This window comes from Mus caroli, unplaced genomic scaffold (genome assembly GCF_978045245.1).
Source record: "Mus caroli unplaced genomic scaffold, Mus_caroli_1 scaffold_1, whole genome shotgun sequence".
Classification (NCBI taxonomy): domain Eukaryota; kingdom Metazoa; phylum Chordata; class Mammalia; order Rodentia; family Muridae; genus Mus; species Mus caroli.
This window is the reverse complement of record NW_028227256.1, coordinates 56,260,525-56,284,528: the sequence shown is the minus strand read 5'-3', so window position 1 is coordinate 56,284,528 and position 24,004 is coordinate 56,260,525. Positions and strand designations below refer to the sequence as shown.

Sequence of the window (24,004 nt, the reverse complement as noted above, 5' to 3'; positions counted from 1 at the left end):
TTGGGAAAGAGGGTGTGAGGGGTGGTGGGGTGGTGGGGGTGGGGGGGTGTGCCTGGCAAATGGTGTCCTCCTCCCTCCCTCAGTGAGGACTCTGCAGTCAGCTCATCTCTTTCACTCTGTCTTCCCCAGGTCTCCATTTGGCCTCCATCCCTGCCAGCACAGCAGAGGTACCAAGCCCCTGTAGGTCATGGTTGCCAGAGGTGCCTGTGACAGAAGAGACCAAAGCAAAGCATGGCTTTTCACATGGCAGAAGACAGCCCAGCATCTGAACAACTCTTCCATTCAGATGTGAGTTGAGAGGCGCAGGAGAAACTGCTGAGTGAAAGAAGCCAGGCAGAATACACTGTGTGATTTTGTTTACATAAAGGCCTAGAGCCGCCAGACTAATTCATGGTGGCAGAGTCTAAGGGGTAATTACTTGCTTGATACTGACTTGGGAAGGGCATGAGGGGCCTCACAGCTCCTGTCAATGCTCAACTGCTTGATTTAGACGGTAAATGCAGGGGTAGATGCTACTGTAAAACTTTCCAATGTTTATCTAAGTGTTGTGTACTGGAATATATATATATATATATATATATATATATATATATATATATTCTATCTTAATGAAAGTAAAACTCACAAAACAAACAAGCCATAAACAAGGTCAACGTTAACTTCTAAATCTAAATCTAAATCTAAATCTAAATCTAAATCTAAATCTAAATCTAAATCTTTGTCTTGGTGTCTTCCAAGACTGTTCTTGAGTTTAGGATTCATCTGCACAGGAATAAGCAACATGTTATTCTACAAGGAACACAATTCAGGTCCCTCCAGGAATGAAGGTAGCTGTAGACAATGCAAGACTCTGTCTGTGCACCATACATACCCTCTTGTGCTTTGGGGCCATTATTAAGTAAAATGAGAGTTACCTGAACCTAAAGTTACTAGGGCAATCAGTCTGGTAACTGTGATGGCTAATTGGTGCCTAACGGGCAGGTAGCAAATACCGTGTGGATACGCTGAGCTAAGGGTCTATCGAGTGTCCCAGGAGTGTAGCACAAGATTCCACTGTGCTACTTGGAACAGTACACATTTATTTTCAGGTTATAGTTGACTGCAGGTAATTGAAACTATGGAAAATCAACCAGAGAGACCACTGTATATCAAATATTGTATTATTAGCAATCTGTTTAATTTCACTTGTCTTAATAGTTTTGGCCCTAAGACTCCTGGGTAATGTGTGGCTACATACTCTTCAAAGAAGACCATTTGAACTTTTGAGGTGGGGCTCTAAAAATCCACCCTATTTTGCCTTCCTTTCTCTAGCCTGGGTATGAAATTATGGTATGTCTTGTTCTCCTCCTTGAATCTCTTGAGAGGGAAGAAACGCTGGCTCTTGATTATAGGAAGCTCCTTGTGGGTTGGATTCTTGGGTATCCCCCAATATCTCCCCCACTGAGGCATCATAGATTGCTTGTCCTTGAGGCTGAGCAGGTGTAAGCTGTATTAGGTCTACACTCTGCTTCCTCCTCCCTGTGTAGTCATTGGAGAGGGAGCGAAATGGACAGGGAGCTATGGGTGTGTGTGTGTGTGTGTGTGTGTGTGTGATGGCTACAGAGAAGCCACAAAGGGACTCAAGTAATTTGTAACTTGAACTTAGCAGGGAAAAGGTGAGCTACCTCATTAGCTTCTCAATAACGGGCCTCTCAATCACAGTATCTCCAGGGATGGGATGAGGGCATCTGGGGTGCAGGTAAGTCCCTGCCAACTGTTTCCTTGGCTCAGTCTGTGGTGCAGAAGGAGAGCCACAACCTTTCCTTCAAAATCAGAATTGAGCTAACTGCGCCTCAGAAAAGTGCTGACGCAAGGCCCGAATGCGATCAGACACATCTCTCCCATTTTCTGCTGCTCTCCTTGAAAGCTGCTGGTGTTTGATGAGCAGAAACAAGCCGCCCTGCTGAGATTTCCTGCTAGAGCCAAGTGTTTCTGCCAAGAGTGCTGAGCGGCCACCATGTTGAAGAGACAGCTTTGTGCGGGCAGCTCAATGAGAGGCCTCCCTCTCGATCGGCAGGATCTGCCGATTTCTCATGAGCCCTTCTCCACACAGTGGCCATGTGTGTGTGTGTGTGTGTGTGTGTGTGCGCATGTGTGTGTGAAGAGATGCTATTAGTTATTTTGCTGTTTGGGGGACTCACTAAGGGACCTCTTGAGCTGTCAGCAAATAAAACCCTGCAGCTTAGGAGCTCAGGGGAGCTGGACACCCCCTCCCTTCCCACCTTTGGTGGTGGAGTAATAACTGGTATAGTGTTCCCATAATGATCCCAGCAACAGTCACTTCTCTGGTATGCATGCCCTGAGATAAGACGATGTACAACCAGGATCCTTTCTAGGGCTTCCAGGGCACTTTTTTTTTTTTTTTTTTTTGAGACAGGGTTCCTTTATGGAGCCCTGGATGTCCTGGAATTTGCTCTGTAGACCAGGCTGGCCTCAAACTCAGAGAGATTCACCTGCCTCTGTCTCCTGAGTGTTGATATTAAAGGTATGTGTCATCATGCTGGCCCAGGGTATCTTTTTTGAGAGCCTCTGTTCCTACTGGATGGAGGTCTTCCCCAGGCTGTTCCCCAAACTCTTCTGATCTCACTGGCTCTTTCTCTCTCCCCTCTGACAGTCCCAAGGTGCTACATATCCACAGCCAATGAGAAGGAAACGCTCTACGTGGTGTTTGTTCTCTCTATGCGGTAATTTTACCACGCCCAGAGGAGCGGAGATGCACAGGGGAATTACAGGGCACTTGCTCACGGTTCCTGATGGAACTTAGGTTTTTCTTACCCTGAGATCTAAATCAAGACAAGAGGACAAAGAAGCCCAGGCCCCACGGCCACAGCATTACTGCCAACCCTCTCTGAAGTTACCATGGCTAAAAACTGGAATCCCTACTGGCTTCTCTCTTTAAAACACAACTTTTACTAAATGTGGTGAGTTGCTGACTGTTAAGACAATGGGCCTGTCCAAGCAACTTGTTTAGGAATCAAGGGGAGAAAGACATTGAGGGGCCCAAGAACAGATGAATTGCTCCCGAGAATGGGAAACAAATGAGCCGAGGTATAAATGGATGAAAAACAAAAGGAAGAGATTCCTGGAACAATGTGGACTATTGAAGGGAGAGCTGCAGGGACAGAGACCCAGGTCGTGGGACCAGCTGGGGAGTGGTGGGACAGGGGAGCTGAGCTGTCAGCTTACAGCTCAGGCTAAGGCTCTTCTCCCCCGCAACCCTGTGCTCCCGTTTTTTTCTTGCCGCCATTATCTGGTCTGCTGCAGTTTTGTGGTTGTAAAAAGGAGCAGGGAGGGAGATACACTAGGTGGGTTTCGGATCCACCCGCTCCCTCTCCAACACTGGCTGTGTCAGCTGTGCACAATCTACAGCGGCCATTCCTTTCTTTTCGAGAACTGCCTGCAGAGAGAGGCTTTTTGGGTAATTTCAGTGTAACATACAGGCCCCTGAGTAACTCCATCTCATTGTTCCCTGTAGATAATGGGGGTGTTCAGGAGCACAATAATGGACCCTGGGGGAATCTCCCTTACCCCAAGTGGAATTAAGGTATCTCCTTCTCTCTAGAACACACAATTACCTTGTCTTCGGGGTACATCCACTAGGAGTTTTGTCTAGCTGGAGTCCAATGATGATGATGATAACAGTGGTGGTGGTGGTGGTGAGAATGATTTTGTGGATCACGGGCTCTTTTTGACTTATGATAGAGCTCTGCCCTGTAAATTTATTGTAGGCTGAAGACATTTTGAAGTTGAAAACATACTGAACAGATCCAACCAGTGGAACATCATGGTTTAGTAACACAGGACACTAGGGTAGCATGTGTCCCCTTGTGATCATGTGACCAGGAACACATGTATGTTGTGCCTAGCATGATGAAAGAATATCTTATTGCCTATCACTAGCAGCAGGGAAGCAAGGAGGTCCAAAAGCAAAATTCGAACTATGGGCTCTATGGGATGTCTATGGCTTACACACCATTGTAGAGTTGAAACCTTGCAAGACCAACCACTGTGAGTCTCAGATGGTAGAGGGCCATCTCTGGTGACCGAGACCATTAGTGATATTTGCATGGGGAGTGGACAGTTCTCGTTTCCTACCTCTCCAGGACCCGAGTCAGTCCAATCTGTGAGCTTTTCTCTTATGTGGTTGCAGTTCTGGGTTTCTCATTCAGAAGCCATCACAGTTAAGTCTTAGACTCCTTGGGAAGATAGGGCTACACCTTCCACTGAGGCTCAGCATTGCCACCTCCGGGATGGAAGACACCAAGACAAGTTCTGATCCTGGCCAATTACCTCACATGAAGGAATGAGGCCCTGAGAGGAAGCAAATGGCCAGCCTATGACCACACAGGTCATGTCAGAGAGTCGATTAGGACCAAGATCTCCCTTATAGAACCCATGCAACTGTTTGGTAACAGAACCAAAGTCAAGGTCACTGGTTTCAACCTGGGCTCTGTAATAATGACAGAAATAAACGGCTCCCTCTTCAGTAGATGCATGTTCTCCACATTTCTTCCTTTCTCATCAGGACAGGACGAGGGGGTGGAGAGTCTTTGGAGCATTAGAGGAAAAAATTCCAAGATCAGAGACAATGTGTCAGAGGATCGGACTGTGTCATCTGGCTGTTACTGCATCTGTAGGCAGTGGAGATGCCTATCACGGAGAACCTCTTTCTTTTCTCCTTCATGGGGCTAATGTTCTCCGGGGGGACAGAATGAGCTTCTTCACAGGTTCCCTATATCAGGGCTGAGTCTCCAGCAGATGCTGCCAGGTGCATTTATTCTCATTGATCCTCTTGGGCATTACCATTCCTTCTTTTCAGAGAAAGCCACTGAGGTCCAGAGGGGCACTCACTCAAGGTCACCTCACCAGGAAGGAGCATCATCGATTCTAACCCACAGGTGCTCTGGCAGTCACTCTTCTGCCTCAGATGTGAAGGGACTGCAAAGCCAGGCAAGGGTCAGGGAGCCTGAAGGACAGAGCCCTAGAGGTCCCAGATATGTCGTATGGCATCCCGAGGGCACCTGCTATAGGACCCAGCTTCCCTTTAACCTTGGCCTGCTCCCCAGCACACCTCTCAGCTCTCCTTAGCATCATTCCTCATTTCCACTTATTTCCCCAGTTCAAACCTCAAAGTCACTCTTGGGAGAAAACATCTTTTTGCTCTATCCTAATGGGTTGGGTTTAGTTCAGCATACTTATTATTCCAGCTTGTCCCCGAGCAAGCGTGCTCAGGGTCTTTATAACGCACGCACGCACACTCTCCAAAATGCATGTCTGCACTTAAAAGAAGAAAATGTAGCAGCAGCTTTGGGAGCGAGTTTGACTAATTCCTTCTCCACTTGAGAAGCATCGAGAAGTTTTTTTCAAAGCTAGAGAATGAGAAACTACAGTTTTGGAAACCTGGAAATGCAGAGATATGAGGACATGAAACAGCATGGGGAGGGGAACTGGTATCCTAGAATGTCAGAGAAGTCTGGGCAAAGGAGGATGCTTTGAAGGGTGAGACCAGAGAAAGGTAGCAAATATTCCATCTCCCAAGGTAAATTGAGGATTGTGACTGTGAGTATAGAGAAGATGGGCTGGGGTGTAAATGTTATATCATGGTGGCTACAGAGGGACTGTCTCAGCAACGGGTCACAAGCCAGAACATCTGCACCCCGTACCTCCCATGCCATCTCACCATGTAGCCCTAGTTGGCCAGTACTTGCTAGGCAATCCAGGCTGGCCTTGAGTTTTCAGCAGTCCTCCAGCCTCAGCCCCCACCCCCCACCCCAGCAGTGGTATTACAGGCATGTGCCGCCAAACCTGAATAAACTTTTCACTTTATTTTGTAATTTAATATCTATATGCCTTTATGATATAATAAAATAAATCAATATTCATACACAATGTGTAGTATTCAAATCAGGGTAAAATAAGGATTTCTGTCTTCTCAACTAGTATTTCTATTTGCTGGAAAACCTTGCTTGCTCTCTTTTTTAGATTTATTTATTTTTATGTGTATGGGAGTTTTGCCTGCATGTATGTTTGCCCACCATGAGTCCCATGGAAGCCAGAACTGGACAAGAATTATGGATACGTGTGAGCCAGCATATGTGTTCTGGGAACCAACTGTATCTTCTGCAAAGACAAGTGCTCTTAGCTGCCGAGCCATCTCTCCAGTCCCTTCTCTTTCCCTCTGAAGCACTGTTGTAGACTGTGGTTAGCCAACTCCTCAGTAGAACAGCAGCACTTTTAAGTGTTTGTACCCAGCTCTGTTTTGTTGGCCTTTAAACTGATTTCTTTCAATTCCCATGAGATTCTGTATCCTTCCACTTTTTTCTGCCATCCCACTCTCTTGCTTAAGATCAATATTAAATTACTACAAACACACAAATAAGAACATGAAGTAAGTCTCTCTGTGGCTGCCTAGTTTCACTTAACAAGATATCCATCAGTCCTTTCATCTTTGGTGTAAGTGACAGGACTTCGGTTTTTTACGGCTCAGTAACAGTCCGTTAGGCACATATGTCATACTTTCTTCATTCATTCACACTTTGATGGGCAGCTTGGTTGGTACCAGATCTTGGCTACTGGGAATGGTGCTGTGCTTAGCATAAGAGCACAGGTGTCTCCTTCATGTAAGAGTTAATTTCTTTGGATAAATACTTGGTTGTGAGAGTGCCAGTTCGTAGGGGAGTTCAAGGGTTCTCAACCTTCCTAATACTGTGAGCCTTTTAATACAGTTCCTCGTGTTGTGGTGACCCTCAGCCGGAACATTGTTTTTGTTGCTACTTCATAACTGTAATTTCGCTACTGTTATTAATAGAAATGTGAGGCAAGATATCTGATATGTGACTCTCAAAGGAGTCGTGACTCACAGGGTTCTTGAGAACTGCCGGCGTAAAGAAACCTCCATAAGTGTTTTAGTTAGTGTTTCTACTGATGCCATGACCAAAAACAACATGCAAGAATGGGGTTATTTCACTTATTTATTTATTTATTTATTTATATTCTACCCTACACTTTCGGGTAATAGTTTATAACTATTATAAAAGAGGAGAAGTCAGGGCAAGAATCTGGAGTCATGAACAGAGGCAGAAGCCATGGAGGGATGCTGTTTACTGGATTGCTCCTCACAGCTTGCTCAGCCTGCTTTCTTATAGAACCCAGGACCACCTGCCCAGGGGTGGCCCTACCCATAGTGAGCTGGGCTCCCCCCACATCAACCATTGATCAAGAAAATACCCCCGCAGATTTGCCCCCAGGCCAGTCCTATGGAGACATTTTCTCAGTGAAGATCCCCTCTTCCCAGCTGTGACAGGAACCACCCAGCACTGTTTTCCAGTGGCCATTCCCACCGTGCATGTTTGGGTTTTCCTTCCTCTGTGTCCTCACCAGCATTTGCTACTTAGTCCTTTGAATCATGGCCACTGTGACTGGGTTGAGGTACTGGCTCTTTGTCCCTTTGATTTACAACTCTGCTTCGTGATACTGAGCGTCTTAATCTAACTTGGGGTCGTTTGTGCGTCTTCTGAGAAAGGCCCATTCAGACCCTTTGCCAGAGTTTTGACTGGAGTTCTTCGCTGTGCTGTTCTTTAGCTATTATAATATCTGAATGTGTATCCTTCTCTGTTGGGCAGTTTGCAAATAACTCCTCTCAGTGTGTGGGTTGTCCCTTCACTCGGATAACTGTTTCCCTCACTGTGTAGAAGCCTCTTAGTTGGATATAATCCCATTAGTATGTTTTTACTTTTGCCTGTGGTTTTGGGAGTCTTATCCCAAAAGTATCTACTCTGATCACATGTCTTGAAGCATTTCCTTTGTGTTTTCTTCTAGTAAGTTCAAAGTTCCAGGTCTTCATTTAAGTCTTTGATTCTTTCGAGTTGTTTTTTGTATATCATGAGAGGGAGGGATTTAGTTTCATTCCACATGTACTGCCTGACTCTTGCCCAAAAAATGTTGTGGCAGCCACATTTTCAGCAGTGGGTGGGAAAGCCAGTCTCCCCACACCCTCTCCTTTGGAAAGCAGTTGTTGATTACCAAGCAGACTTGCTTATAGGGACGCAGTGAGCCTGTATCAGTTAATTACTTTCAGATATGTGACACCCACAGGACATCTGCTCTTAAGTGACAGCTGAGACTGGCCTGGTGAGACTCCGGCGTTCTGCCAAAGCTCTGGAACCTGACTTCTGACTCGTGACCTTCTTGCTGCTCCTTAGATGGTTTCTGCAGCTCGTTTCACCGATACACCCACAGTGACAGACCTTGTCCAGCCTGTGCTGACTGATGGAGCTTCTTAGAACATTCCCCACATTTCTCAAGCTTGTCCTTGGAATATTCTGGAAGCTTTTCTTCCTTCCTTCCTTCCTTCCTTCCTTCCTTCCTTCCTCTATCTTTCTGGTGACAGTAGGGCATGGTAGATTCTGGGTTTGAATCCTGCTTTTAACTGTGTGACCTTGGGCAGGTGACTTTCCCTTTCTGTTCATTGGATTTGTTTCTTCATGTGCCAAAATGGGAGTAATAATCATATCTGCCCCTGTGTTCTTGTGAGGCCAAGGGCAGGTGAAACAGACAAAGAGACCTTTGTGGGAACAAGAGATACAGGTTCTCACACCCTTAATCCACAAAGCCGGCTACCCACCAGGAATCTCTCTTTTCTTGTCAACAGTGAATGAAATGGGACGGTCCCTCCGATGTCTGCTCTCTTATCTTATCAAGAGAGAGAGAGAGAGAGAGAGAGAGAGAGAGAGAGAGAGAGAGAGAGAAACAACACCCCTCTAGATATGGGAGGATGCCAAGATGTCTCCAAGGACGAGCTGCCGCCAATCTGTATCTTACATGAGAAAAATCTCCTTAAAGTTTGAGGAAGAGATTTCTTTAAAAATACCATCTTCACGACTAACAAAAATCACCCATATCAGACCACTCTGACAGCTGATAAGAAGCCTGCTCTCTGTCAGTCGCAGCTCGAGTCTCCCGAAATTAGTGCAGGCCTCTTCCTTAACCCATTTTTCCTTTAATTAGAACTTTTTGCCTGAGACTTTCTGATCTAGATTTAGTTTTTATTTCCATAATAACTGGGACAAAAAAAAAAGCCGGGTGTGGTGGTGCGGATTTCTGAGTTCGAGGCCAGCCTGGTCTACAAAGTGAGTTCCAGGACAGCCAGGGCTATACAGAGAAACCCTGTCTCAGAAAACAAACAAACAAACAAACAAACAAACCCAAAAAACAAAAAACAAAACTGGGACAAAGTTCCTTTAAGTTGATATCAGAGGCAACCCAGACCAAGCGTTGCGACAAATGGAGCCTTCAGTTAGTATATAATAGATATAGCTATGATCTTGGGAGAGGTCATTTTCCAAACGTTTCTTTCCCTCAGCTCAGCAGTTGTACTTGTTGGGGAAGAATAAGACCCAGAAAACAAGGCGCACTCGCGCGTGTGTGCATGCGTGTGCGTGTGTGTGAATATCTGCACATGTGGTTTGTATATATATGTATGAGTGTGTATATTGTATATGTATGAGTGTGTATGTGTGTATGAATGTGTGTGTGAATATATTTGTGTATGGTGTGTGTGTATGTGTCTTATGTGTGAATATCTATGTGTGTGGTGTATGTATGTATGTGTTATTGTGTATGTATGAGTGTGTATATTATATATGTGTGTGTGTGTGAGTGTGTATGTGTGTATGAATGTGTGTGAATATCTATGCATATGGTATGTGTGTATGTGTGTTATGTGTGAATATCTGTGTGTGATATATTTGAATGTGTATATGTATGTATGTATGTATGTATGTGTCAGTGTGTATGTATGAGTGTGTATATTGTATATGTATATGTCTGTGTAAAAGTGTGTATGTGTGTTTGAATGTGTGTGTGAATATCTGTGTGTATGGTGTGTGTATATGTATAGTATGTGTGAATATCTGTGTGTGTGGTGTGTGTGTGATATGTGTATGTATATGTCAGTGTGTATGTGTTTGTGGTGTGTATATGTGTATTGCAAGTATGTATGTGTATATGTGTGTGAGTGTATGTGTGTGTGTACATATGTGTGTATGTGTATGTATGAGCGAATGTATGAGTGTGTGAGTCTATGAGTGTATGTGTTAGTATACATGTGTATACATGCATGCATGTGTATGTATGTGTATATATGTGTGTTAGAGTGTATGTATGAGTTGTATGTATGTGTGTATGTATATTTGTGTGTGAATGTTTTGTATGTGAGTGCCTGTATGAGTATGTGTGGTATGTATGTGTATATGAGTATATGTGTATATTTGTGTGTGTAAAACAGGCTAGCTGGGTGTGGTGGGTCATGCCTCTAATACCATTTGAGAAACTGAGGCAGGAAAATTGCTGTGAGTTCCAACACAGCCCTGGCTATAGAGTGAGACCTTTTCAAAACAACTTTCAGTAAATTAGTCAATTAAATAAATACAGGCCAAAGATGGATACTTTTGTGTGTTAGAAAGTATCAGAAGTAAGAGAAGCTAGTGAGGCCCAGGAACTGGCTGAGGAGGCATAAGGGGATGTGGCAGGTTAAGAGGTCAGGGATGAAGAGTTGACCCCAGCTCCAGGTCTTAAAGGGGAAGCAGAACCGTGTAATGTGGTCCAGCTGTGGTTGCTATTCTGTGGACCAAAGGTCACCAGAGTGGAGGAGGAGACAGAAGGGGGCAGTCAGGGGACTAGGTAGGTCACTGACAAGAGGATTGAGGTCACCAAGGATGATAACAAGGGAAGGGGAAAAAACCTGAACTGGGAGCCAGCAGGAGTGCCGAGGCGGGTGGCTGGCCAGATGGTAAGGGTTTGACTGGTGCAACCGTATGGGAGGGCATCTGCAGGCTTGGGCTGATGAAGATGGGACCAAAAAGGGAACCTGGACTGTGGAGTGGGCTTTGCTGGATCTGTGCTAAAGTGGGGAACGGAGAGCCTCTGAGAAAGAAGAAGAGGAATTGGGCTGTGCTGGGAAGGAATGAGAATGTAACATGGTGGGGATGACTGCACCCACACACCACACATACACACATACACATAGACATACCCATATACACATCATACACATACACACACATAGGCACACACACACATAGACACACATACATATCACACACATACACACACCACACACACACATACCATATACATACACACACATACACACCACACACATAGACACACATATATATCAGACACATATACACACATACCATACACATACACACACATAGACACACATACCATACACACACACACACATAGACACACATAGACACATACATATCACACATACATAATACACATACCATACATACCACATACACACACACATCACACACATACACATGTAGATACACACACACACACATCCACATATATATCATGCACACACATACCACACACACCACACACATACCACACATACCACATATACACACCACACACACATACACCATATACACATACCACACACCACATACATTAGCTTCTTCCCCCATACCATACACACATAGCACACGCACACCAAACACATATCACACATACCACATACAGCACACATATAACATACGGATACTATACACACACTATGCATCTATAAACATACGCACCACACACACACACCACACACATCCACACACCATACACAGTCATACATCACACAAATACCACACCCATACCATAGACACAGTCACAAACATACATATACTACATGCACATACACACTCATATCTGATACGTACATTAACCCCACACACCACACACACACACACACACACACACACACACACACACACACCACAGTTACTGAGACCTAAAAGGACAGAGTGGTGAAGGAGAGCCCATGGAGCAACTGCAGACCTGCCACAGTGAGCCCAGGGTCAAAGGAAGGGGAATGAAATCTTCTTGGCTATTTTCCAGATAGCAGAGACCATTGTTTCTTGGTGGTCTGAGCAGCAGGCTCCTATCACCGTCCCTTCTGCTTGTGGGCATCAGCACGGTCAGGGGACCTTGGGGACCGAAGGACAGAACCTTGTATATATGGGGCTGTCCTCTGGGACCAGGAGTTCATTCTTTGGTTAGAGGGAGAATACACAGGAGCGTCAGTGTTGAGCAAACTGCCAGGTTCCCTTTGATGTCCACATGTTTTTCAGAAGCCAGGGTGGCACTGACATTTGAGCTCAGGAGCAGCCATCTGCCACTCTTTCTGGGCAGCATTTGTGGGTGGGTACCACACAGCATCTTAAACACAAAGCGGCTGAGGCTTTTCTCTTAAGATAAAAATCCTTCGATAAAAATTCTTCCTGGCCTGGCGCGATGGCTTAACAGGGAAAGGCACTTGTCACCAAGCCTGCTGGCCTGAGTTCCTTCTATATAGTGGGAAGGGCACTTGTCACCAAGCCTGCTGGCCTGAGTTCCTTCTATACAGTGGAAGGAGAGAATCAGCTCCTGAAAGTTGACTTCCAAACAAACACAAAAAGCGAATAAATAAGAATGTGATTCAAAACCTCTTTTTTTCCTGATCTTGGCTTTCCACACATTTTCACCCCCTCGTCCTTTGCCTGCCTCGAGGTAATTGCTGTTCTTTAAGCATCCATCCAAACAAGGTATCCTTGGTATCTTAGTCAGGGTTTCTATTCCTGCACAAACATCATGACCAAGAAGCAAATTGGGGAGGAAAGGGTTTATTCAGCTTACACTTCCACATTGCTGTTCATCACCAAAGGAAGTCAGGACTGGAACTCAAACAGGTCAGGAAGCAGGAGTTGATGCAGAGGCCATGGAGGGATGTTACTTACTGGCTTGCTTCCCCTGGCTTGCTCAGCCTGCTTTCTTATAGAACCCAAGACTACCAGCCCAGAGATGGTCCCACCCACAAGGGGCCTTTCCCCCTTGATCACTAACTGAGAAAATGCCTTACAGCTGGATCTCATGGAGGCATTTCCTCAACTGAAGCTCCTTTCCCTGTGATAACTCCAGCTGTGTCAAGTTGACACACAAAACTAGCCAGTACAATTGACCCCTTGCCAACTTGACACACAAACACATCACTATTAAGCCTCAAGATCTACATAACTTTAAAAGTCCCACAGTCTTTGCAAATTCTTAAAATTTCAATCTCTCTTAAAATCCAAAGTCTTTAACAATTAAAAGTCTCTTAACTGTGGGTTCCACTAAAATACTTCCCTAAAGAGGGAAAAGCATCAGAACATAGTCACAGTGAAAAGCAAAATCAAACTCCAACTGTCCAATGTCTGGGATCCAACTCACGATCTTCTGGGCTCCTCCAAGGGCTTGGGTCACTTCTCCAGCCTTGCCCTTTATAGCACACACGTTGTCTTCTAGGCTCCAGCTGCCTGTACTCCACTGCTGCTGCTGTTCTTGGTGGTCATCTCATGGTGCTGGCATCTCCAAAACACTGCTGTCTTCTGCTGTAACTAGGCTTCACCAACAGCCTCTCATAGGCTCTCTTCATGGTGCCAAGCCCCAACTCCTTTGCATGACCCCTTCATGCCTTCAAAACCAGTACCACCTGGGTGACTCTTATACATTACCAAGTCCTGCTGCAGCACAAGGTACAACTTTGGCTATCTCTGGAACACAGCCTCTTTGTGCTCTCAGAAAGCACTTCCCAGAAGATGTCACTTCAACGATGCTGGTCTCCTCTTAATTATCTCTAATTTCTTAGCTCCAGCTAACCAGCATCAATAGTCCCAGTAATGAAAAAGTTTCACTTTAGTAGTTCTGATATCTTGTTAATCACAGCTGATTCTTCAGCCCCAGCTAACCAGAACCACAGAATCTTCCCAATCAAAATAGCAATGGCCCTGAAAAGTCTTTAATTTTCCCTCTGAAATTTCACAAGACAGACCTCCATCTTCTGCACTGTTCTCAACATTATCTTCCAAGCTCCTACACAACATCTGACAGAGCTCTTAACAACGAATGGATCTACAAGCCCAAAGTTCCAAAGTCTTTCCACAATCCTCCCCAAAACATGGTCAGGTTGTCACAGGAATACCCTACCCCACTATGCTGGTACCAGTTTGTCTTAGTCAGGGTTTCTATTCCTGCAGAAACATCATGATCAAGAAGCACTTGGGGAGGAAAGGGTTTATTTAGTTTACACTTCCACATTGCTGTTCAACACCAAAGGAAGTCAGGACTGGAACTCAAGCAGGTCAGGAAGCAGGAGCTGATGCAGAGGCTATGGAGGGATGTTACTTACTGGCTTGCTTCCCTTGGCTTGCTCAGCCTGCTCTCTTATAGAACCAAGACTACCAGAGATGGCATCACCCACAAGGGGACCTCCCCCCTTGATCACTCATTGAGAAAATGCCTTATAGCTGGATCTTATGGAGGCATTTCCCCAATTGAAGCTCCTTTCTCTGTGACAACTCCAGCCTGTGTCAAATTGACACACAAACCTAGCCAGTACACTTGGGAAATATCCCGAATTCTCTTGCTTCTGACTTAGCTCCTCCTGTCTGATCATTTGTCTTTCATCTCTCTCTGAAGGGAGGTCTGAGTAGGTGTCATCAGACTGCAGAGGGTCTGTTTCTGCCCCAATCTCTTGATCCCTTTGCCACAGGTTTTCCCAGTGACTTCGCTGTCCTCTTGGTTTAGCATCTCTGGTGCTTAGCACCAGCAGAGGTTACACCCTGTCCACGATATACTCACACGTTTACATGCACACTCTCACTCACACACATATACATTCATATACACATATGCACTCACACATATATACACATACACACACTCACACACATACAATTTAAAAAGAGAGTGGGTCAGCCTGGGTTATAAGGATTATTCCACCAAACAACAACAAACAAAAATCCTGGTCACTTAGAAAATCGTGTCCCAAGCAAGAGGAGCTGTGGCTTGTCCCAAGGCCTGACTGGCTTTCTGCTGTTCTCATGAGGGCCTTGCCTACAGTCACGAGGAGACATCTTTCCCATCCTCTGTTCAGAGAGCACCAGGCCCTCTTCTGCTTCCATCTGTTAGTTGCTTGCTGTGTTAATCATCATGGCAGAACAAAGCTGAGTTCCAGGTACAGTCAAACAAGAGAAATCTGTAAGAGTCAGTTCTCTCCATAACATAAGTTCAAACTAAGCTTGCCAGGCCTGGCAGCAAGCACTTTTACCTACTGAGCCATCTCGCCAGCCCAGAAAGCCTATACTAGCCAGCTGCCAGGCAGTTCCCATCTATTATGTGACTTGAGACCACGCTAGCTGAGAAGTCCATGCTCCCGTCTCAGAGGTAGCCATTGTGTTGACGATGGAGGACCTCCTATGCTTCCATGGGACACTGAAGCAGATGCTTATGGGAAATCTTCACCCTTTAAAACCAAAGCCATGGTTCTGATAGAAGCGAGGGGTATACGTGGATCTGCAGTTTTTATCCCACCATTGCCCAGCAGCCAGGAGGCTCCCCTCGATCTGATTCTAGCCCTGAGGAGTTAATTGTTCCTCATTATCTAAGGAAGAAATGGACAGGCGAGAAAGAGTTCTTGCCACCTCTGGTAGTGTGGATGCAAAAGAGAAGATACATTTTGGGTAAGGTGTATACTGAAGTCTATGGGGTTGGAGTGACATTTCTTCTAAGTTCTTTAAACAACAAACTCCAGTAAAGGTGGAAAGGGAAGTAAAACAGGTGTGGCAGTTTCTGACAGTCCCCAGTAAGCTGCTGACAAGTGACTTTTCTTATCACGACTACAAAACACCCAAGAGGAAAATCTTCAAGATGTTTGCTTTGTTTGAAGTTTGCACTGTTTCAAGGGCTTCAGCCCATACTTGCTTGGGTCCATACAGGACAGAACACCGGTGGGAGCACATGCAGAAGAGAGCTGTTCACGTCATGGCTGAACAGGAAGCAGAGAGAGGGAGAATGTTGGGTTGAGGAGACAGCTCTTCCTGTACAGGTGTGAGGGAGTGTACAGGTGAGAGGGAGTGTACAGGTGAGAGGGAGTGTACAGGTGAGAGGGAGTGTGCAGGTGTGAGGGAGTGTACAGGTGTGAGGGAGTGTACAGGTGTGAGGGAGTGTACAGGTGTGAGGGAGTGTGCAGGTGAGAGGGAGTGTGCAGGTGTGATGGAGTGTGCAGGTGTGAGGGAGTATACAGGTGTGAGGGGAGTGTGCAGGTGTGAGGGAGTATACAGGTGTGAGGGGAATGTACAGGTGTGAGGGAGTGTACAGGTGAGAGGGAGTGTTCCAGTCCCTGTGTAAAAAGCCACAAGGACAATCCAGCTAGGAATTCCTGCCCTAGGGAGGCACAGACAGGTGGATCCCCAAGCTCACTGACCAGCCAGCCTAGCTGAATTGGTCATCTTCAGGCTCAGGAAGGGACCTGTCTCAAACAAGGTGGAATATGGCAGCAGAAGACACTAGACCTCAGCCTCTGACCTCCACATGCATACACACACACACACACATACACACACACACACCACGTGCACACACATAAACCACACACAGTGATAATTGCTCAGCTAAAACCAAATCTTATCCTAGTGCAACTGGCTTCTTTCTAATAGGGAAGTAATGGCTCCCAGTCTCAACTGTCCCCACCCCCTTGGCCCAGAGAGACCCCCACCTAACCCTCTTTAAGTTCCACCTGCAGCTTCACAACAGCCAGAGTGGTTCAAACCAGTACACACCTGTGGGAACCAGAGATGAACAGTCCTTTGGATCTGGGCTTTAGGGGGAAGGGTGGTTCTACATCATTAAATAATATAGGCTTGTGGGGTGGGGTATCGAGTGTCAGACTGGAAGGAAGGAAGGGAGGAAGGAACTGCCTGCTGGCACCAGCTGCCTCTCCCAGCTCAGCGTGCTTGAGAGTCTTGGGAAGACAGCCTGGCCATTCATGCGAAGTTCACTTAGTACATTTATTTTGTTTTATTTCTTGGAATGTTTTCTGACTACGAGGTGCTCTTCTGCGGGCTGGGACCATAGGTGTGCTCCATCCACGCCATTCATTACTTTAGGATGCAGGGCTGCACTGCTGTCCAACTGTGAAGGAGGGTTGCTCATTTCCTCACTCTAGTTTCTGCTTAGGGATTTGTACAAAAAAAAAAAAAGATTTATTCATTTATTTTATGTATATGAGCACAGAAGAAAACATTGGATCCCATTACAGATTTTTGTGAGCCACCATGTGGTTGCTAGGAATTGAACTCATGACCTCTGGAAGAGCAGCTAGTGCTCTTAACTGCTGAGCCATCTCTTCAGTCCTGCTTAGGGATTTTTAATGGACAGTTTAGAGGACTGCGGGTCCCTTGATAGCCCTTCACATCTCTCATGGTGACCCGAAGACTTCACTTGTCTCTAGTCTTGATTAGCAGAGTTTACTGTCTTTGGTTTCTTGCCTCTGTTACAAGGTTTACTGTCATTTTTAGATGTTTTGATTTCATTTTTTTTATGTTTATTCTGTATTTGGTTTGTCTATCTGTGTGGGTATGTGGGCCACTGTGCATTGTGGAGGTCAGAGGACAACTTGAAGAGGTCGTTCTCGCCCCCCACTGTGTGGGTTCTGGGGATGGAACTCAGGTTCTCGGATTTGGACACAGATCTCTTTATCCACTGAGTTGTCTAGCCGGCCTTCATTGTTAGGTTTTAAATAGCAAACATTGCTGACACTGCCTTTTCTCCCTCTTCTTCTCAGTAGATAAAGGGTGACAATGTATTCTTCCAAAGTCTTTCCTTAGGCACCGGATTAAGCCTCCCAGATCCCATTCTTACAGATCATCCTGAGACATCTCTTGGCCTAAATTTCTCTTTAGCTTTAATCTCCAGGCCCTCCTGCACCTTTTTTGTTTTGTTTTGTTTTTTGTTTTTTGTTTTTCGAGACAGGGTTTCTCTGTGTAGCCTTGGCTGTCCTGGACCTCACTTTGTAGACCAGGCTGGCCTCGAACTCAGAAATCCGCCTGCCTCTGCCTCCCAAGTGCTGGGATTAAAGGCGTGCGCCACCACGCCCGGCTTCTTTTTTTTTTGAGGTTAGCCTTCTATGCTGGTTTGAAGGTGAAAGTTCTTGATTTTCCTACTTAAAAAAAGGAAAAAAAAAAAAAAAAGAAAAAAGACTCTTCATCTATCTGTTCCACCTGTGGCAGGGTCTGTCCCAGCCACTCTAGGCACATAGGCAAGAGGATGTGAACTCTGGCATCAGCTCCTTTCAGAAGGAGGGATGCTGTGGATAGTAGTCGGCCTCAGCTGGGCTCCTCCACAGGCACAGCAGGTCAGCCCTCCCTGTGACATCACGGCTATCTGGGCTTTTACTAGCAGGTCAGCAAAGGCCATCTTTCTTAGTTTGCTTTCCTGCACATGGAGAATGAAAAGATGGCTACTGGCTAGGTCCCCGGACATGGCACAGGTAGAATGGCTAGGTCCCAGGACATGGCACAGGTAGAATGGCTAGGTCCCAGGACATGGCACAGGTAGAATGGCTAGGTCCCAGGACATGGCACAGGTAGAATGGCTAGGTCCCGGGACATGGCACAGGTAGAATGGCTAGGTCCCAGGACATGGCACAGGTAGAATGGCTAGGTCCCCGGACATGGCACAGGTAGAATGGCTAGGTCCCCGGACATGGCACAGGTAGAATGGCTAGGTCCCAGGACATGGCACAGGTAGAATGGCTAGGTCCCGGGACATGGCACAGGTAGAATGGCTAGGTCCCAGGACATGGCACAGGTAGAATGACTGACAGATTTCTAGATACTTGTTATCGCCACTTGATGTCACACTATGTGTGCATGGCATTAGGCCCTGCTAGTTTACAGGTTCTCTGAGGATCACCACTCCACTTAACTGTCCAGTCACACCATCCTCTAAAATATATTTCTGGCTTTCTATTCAAACATCTTTCATAGGCCTTAAATATGTTAGCAACTAGCTGAGTACCCACTGTGCTCTGACTAGGTAACTATCTGAGTACCTACTGTGCTCTGACTAGGTAACTAACTAGCTGAGTACTAGTGTGCTCTGACTAGGTAACTATTTGAGTACCTACTGTGCTCTGACTAGGTAACTATCTGAGTACCTACTATGCTCTGACTAGGTAACTATCTGAGTACCTACTGTGCTCTGACTAAGTAACTATCTGAGTACCCACTGTGCTCTGACTAGGTAACTATTTGAGTACCTACTGTGCTCTGACTAGGTAACTAGCTGAGTACCTACTATGCTTTCCTAAACACTTTTCACATGCTTATTTTAAGTGGCTCCCCTTCTCTCTGTAGTAGAGTCTTCCGTTCCCAAGTTACCTGACCTTCCTTCCAAGGAAGGTGGCTAGGAAGAAATACCTAAGAAGGTCAGACCTCTGTGAGGCTCCCACACTAAAGGACTGGGGTCAATTTCCCTTCTCTATTCATGTGAATAGTGCTTAATACTGGAAAGAATTCAGCTGCAGTGGCCGCTTGCCCCCAGGCCACCCCAGGCCACCTCAGATAAGGCCTCAGATTGTTAATGGAGCCACTCAGGCCCCAAGATGGAAACACAGATAATCCTCTGCTATTTAACTGGGAGCTGGAGTCCTCTGGAGACAAATTGGAAAGAGGGGAGGGAGGGCAGCTCAGGAGGGAGGCCTGTTTAAATCTCTTTATTTTCGGGAAAACAATAATTTTAATGATTCAACCTTTAATTTAGAAAACAAACACAGCTGCGGCTTGATGTCCTCATCTGATTTCAAAGATGCCAGCCCTCCAGCAGGGCTGGGGGGTGAGGGGCAGGGACAGCCCCCAGGACTAAAGGTTCAGACCTGCTACAGAAATTGGGGGAGCAGGGGCCAGGAAGCCTAGTGTCCACCAGCCCTGAGTTCTCTAAAGTGGATGACCCAGGGGTGCACACCAGAGCTGGGAAGTCTGCTTGCAAATTGTCAGACACAAAGGACAGGTTCACCCTAACAGATTCACAGCCATGGCGTTCCAGTGGACAAGCCACTTCCCCAGGCTACACCATGTAAGCTACAGTGTATGGAGAGGTGAGGAATCTTCACTGAAGCCTTGTCATTTCTGTAATAATACAATTTATTACAAATAACAAGTTTGCCATTAGGAAAGATTTGAGGTGGCGGGGGTGGGGTGGGGGTGGGCCGGACCAATCTAGCCTGAGACACAGGAAGAGAGAAAACCTGGCGTTGAAGATGATGCTGCCCCCGTGAAGCTTTATGCAGCAGGTGTTTATCTGAGAGACCCACGAGTTCCAGACTACGCAAAAGGGCCACAAGAATAAACCATTTAGCCCAAGGACGATAAAACGCTCTCTTTACGGTAATGCATATCTTCAATCTCTGAAGTGTTTGTTTCTCATAGGTAACAATTCTGCCCCTACAGTTTTAAGCAAAAATACTTCAGGAAAAGTCTCCATGTTTATTTGAGGTGGTAGGTACACTCTGGTTGTACGTTTGTGTACTGAGGAAGTATATACCCACAGTGATAATACTGAGGGGGTGTCCATGCCTATGCTCCTAAAAAGCCAGCAGCGTTAAGGGGTCCTTATTCTTGGGGGATGACAAGATGGCTTGGTAGGTAAAAGTGTCTGCTGCCAAGCCTGTTGACCTGCCATCTGGGACCTACGTGCTGGAAGGAGAGGACCAACTCCAAAGATTTGTCCACTGACCTTCATATTCGTTCTGTGGCTCCCTTGTACACACATGCTCATGGGAGGAAAACACGCAGTTTGATTCAGTATAGATTTTACAGTGCTTGTGGTGGTGCATGCCTGTAACCCCGTAGTTTTCAGTGAAAGCAAGAGGAAGGTTGGGAGTTCAAGGCCAGCTTTGGTTACTTAAGAAGTTCAAGGCCAGCTTGTCCTTTTAAGACCATCTTAAAACAACAACAACAAATCCTCCAAACAACACCAACAAAAACCCACCAGGCCTGGAGGCACGGGAGTGTGACTTTAGCACAGGAAAGCTGGAGGCAGCTGGAGATGGGTCACAATAAGTTCAAGGCCCGCTGAGTGAGCAAAGTTCAGACTAAGCAGGTTAGTGAAATAAAGCTGGTTGCTTTCATGCACGGGGAGACAAAGATCACTCTGCAGCCAGGGCCTAAAGACTTCAAAGGGAGAGTGGAGGTGACTGCCCCAGGCTTTTCGAACCCACTTCTCCCACTTCTGCTGCTTTCTCCAAAGACAAGATACTTTGGGGTAGCATGTCCTAGACTCCTCCTGGCTGGAAGAGACAGATGGAGCCAAGATTGCAGGAGTACAGGGCGGAGCAATGACCTGGTGGGTAAAGTCACTTGCCAGGGCTCCCACAAGTTTGTCCTCTAATCTCCACATGAGTTCTGTGGCACACACACACACAGACATATAGACAGACAGACACACACACACACAGACACAGACACAGACACAGACACACAGACCAAGTGAAGAAATAAGACTTGTGCTTGGTGGTGTATAGTTACAGAGGGAGAGTTTCCGGTTAGCCAGTTTGGGGCACACCAACTCTGTCTTAAAAATTACAGAGTTTGGGAGGCTTATTGGGAGATGGGTGGAGTCTGTTGTCTATGAAAGAAAAACACATAGCAAAGAGTCAGAGTTGGATAGGAAGGGCCTCTGGGCACAGCGACAGTCCAGACAACAGCATAGGTGTTCTGGAGTCAGGCTTGCCCTGGGAGGGGTTTCTCAGTGGCAGACCAGCCAAATCCCAGGACTCTGCCATGCTTGGGCCTTGCTGGAGTTCTCTAGGGGACCTGGCCTTGGAACTGGGGTTGATTCTGAGGCTGCTGCAGGCTGTAGGCTGCCCCACTTTTTGTAGGTTAACCCAAGCACTGTGCCTCCCCAGCCACCCCGGAGCAGGCCAGAAGGAGCCAGATTGGCAGCTCCTGTTAGATATGGAGATTGTATCAGCTCCTTCTGTCTGAACCCTTAACCCCACAGTTCTCAGGGTTCACGTGATTCTGGATACGGTGCTTCAGGTACCTTTCTGACATATGGAGGGGATGAGGGTGGGGATGGGGACTCCCCAGTCACCGAGCTATTAGCATGAGCGCTGAAGAGGGAGAAGTTTCCCTTCTGTGTGTGAGCTGGAAAGTGCAGCCTAGGCCTGCCTTGCTCTTGTCTCCTCCTGAGAAATGTGCCCCTGAGACTGAGCATCAGGCCTGTGGAGAGACACTTCCTTCACCTGATAGGCCTGGGGCATTCTTTATCCTCCACCCAGGACCTCCACCTGCCTGCTGGGGCTACAGCAGAGAGACAGGCTACTTTGTCACCAACTTTACTGTGCTGGAAATCCCTGGATCCCCTTAACAAAGGAGAACCAACCCGTCCCCTTCCCACTCACCCTCCCCTCACCCTTCCTTTCTCTCCTCCAATCCATACTGGTGAGAAACTGCTGAGAAACAACATCCACAATTAAGTCGGAGGTCACATTTAGTTCAGCACCATTGGCTGCTTAATTGGCTGATTCTATGGCTGTTCTCCTCATCTGCCAACGCGGCCTCTAACAAGCTGCTTGCAGGGCAATTAAGCCTCCGTTTCTGAGCTGTGGCTGATGCAAAGGTTCGCTCCCCTCCTTCATCTGGGAACCTGCTAGATTTCAGGGAGTAAATTCTCTTCTAGAATTCCAGATGAAACTACAGGTCTCAGTGAACACCTCTTCTGAAGGAGGCTCCAGAATAAAAGAGCCCTGTAGCCTCTGGGCTGGAGAAGACAACTTAGCCTGACTAAATTTCTCAGTTCTTGTGGGGCGGAGAGGCAGTGATGCTAGAGAGTCAGAGAACTCTCAGTCAGGTGTGTCCTGCTGCTGAGAAATGTGAATTTGTCCCTTTTCTAGGGTTGCAACCTTGGGAAATTTACAGTCACTACTCTTTTCTGAGCTTCAGTTTCTTCCTCTGTAAAACTGAGATAACCGTAGCAGCCACAACTTATCTGACTGACATCTGCCCTGAGGATGATGTCATGCAGCAGAGATGCAGCACTTTGCATAGGACCCAGTGCCTGTACTAGGTCAACAATGACATTAGAGATACAAATGAAGTCACTTAGCCCACACCAGATATTTCCAATCCCAAGCTGGCAGAAGGACCTGAAAAGGACAGTGGTTGTGGATAGACGTATGTCCCTCCCTCCATGGGGGATGGAAGACAGCTGTGTGGTCAATCAGATATGAGCAGAATTGAGACTGAAGAGTTTCCTGGAGCAAGCTGCCCTCATGAGGAATCTTGCCTGTGGGTGCAACTGTAGTGTACTCTCTCCCAGACTCCGTTTATTCATTGTCTACTTGTAGCCCTCCAAAGGGAGGTACATGCTGGAGCATGGGTCTGGAATGTCCCTCACAGGCCACATGTGAAAAGCTTCAGTCTCAGCTTGAAGCTGTGGAGACAGTCACCCGGGAGTGAGTGAGAGACTTCTAGATCAGTGGGGATTGTGTCCTCAGGGGAAGTGTTGGAACCCAGTCCCTCTTCTCTCCCTCACCATGAGGTAAGTAGTTTTGTTCCACCATGGGTTTGCCACAGAAAGCCATAGTGACAACCAATCATGGAGTCAAACCAGTAGATCTAGGAGTCAAATAAGCCTTTTAGAAGATGTATGAGTCACCATGTGGTTGCTGGGGATTGAACTTGTAACCTCTAGTAACCTCTGGAAGAACACACGGCGCTCTTAACCAAGTAACCCTTTATTGTTGGTTGTAAGTAGGTCAGCACAGGGCTTTGTCACAGCAATGGAAAATGACTAAAAAAGAATGAGTTCAGGAATCACCATCACCAATATCATCATTCAGAACGGGAGCATAGTTTATGAACACACCCACATGACACTATGGTTTTAGTTCTCAGAAGAGCTCTGTGATGGTTGTGGGGGCACGTGCTTCCAGGAGACATGACTGTGCCCTGATGACTCTTCACTTTCCTGTGTCACGAAAGTGCAAAGGTGCTCTGAGCCTGTCTTTCTGTTGCAAGTGCAGACCACTTATGCAGGTATGGGAACAGGTACACTGGTTTGGCTGACAGGATGCACTGCTGTGACCCTTCTGAGC

The 24,004-nt window shown here is 46.5% G+C and overlaps 1 long non-coding RNA gene across 3 annotated transcripts in view; it reads left to right on the top strand.

Annotated features, from left to right (window-relative positions):
* LOC115031520 (uncharacterized) overlaps nt 1–24,004 on the top strand; it is a 98,348-nt gene that overhangs the window by 30,505 nt on the left and 43,839 nt on the right. For 2 of the 3 annotated variants that reach the window (XR_003837165.2, XR_003837166.2), the window contains exon 2: nt 130–288. This is a non-coding gene — a long non-coding RNA (uncharacterized LOC115031520). Of the gene's footprint in view, nt 1–129; nt 289–2,653; nt 4,529–24,004 lie in introns of those variants that run through there. The other variant, XR_003837164.2, reaches the window with a different exon arrangement.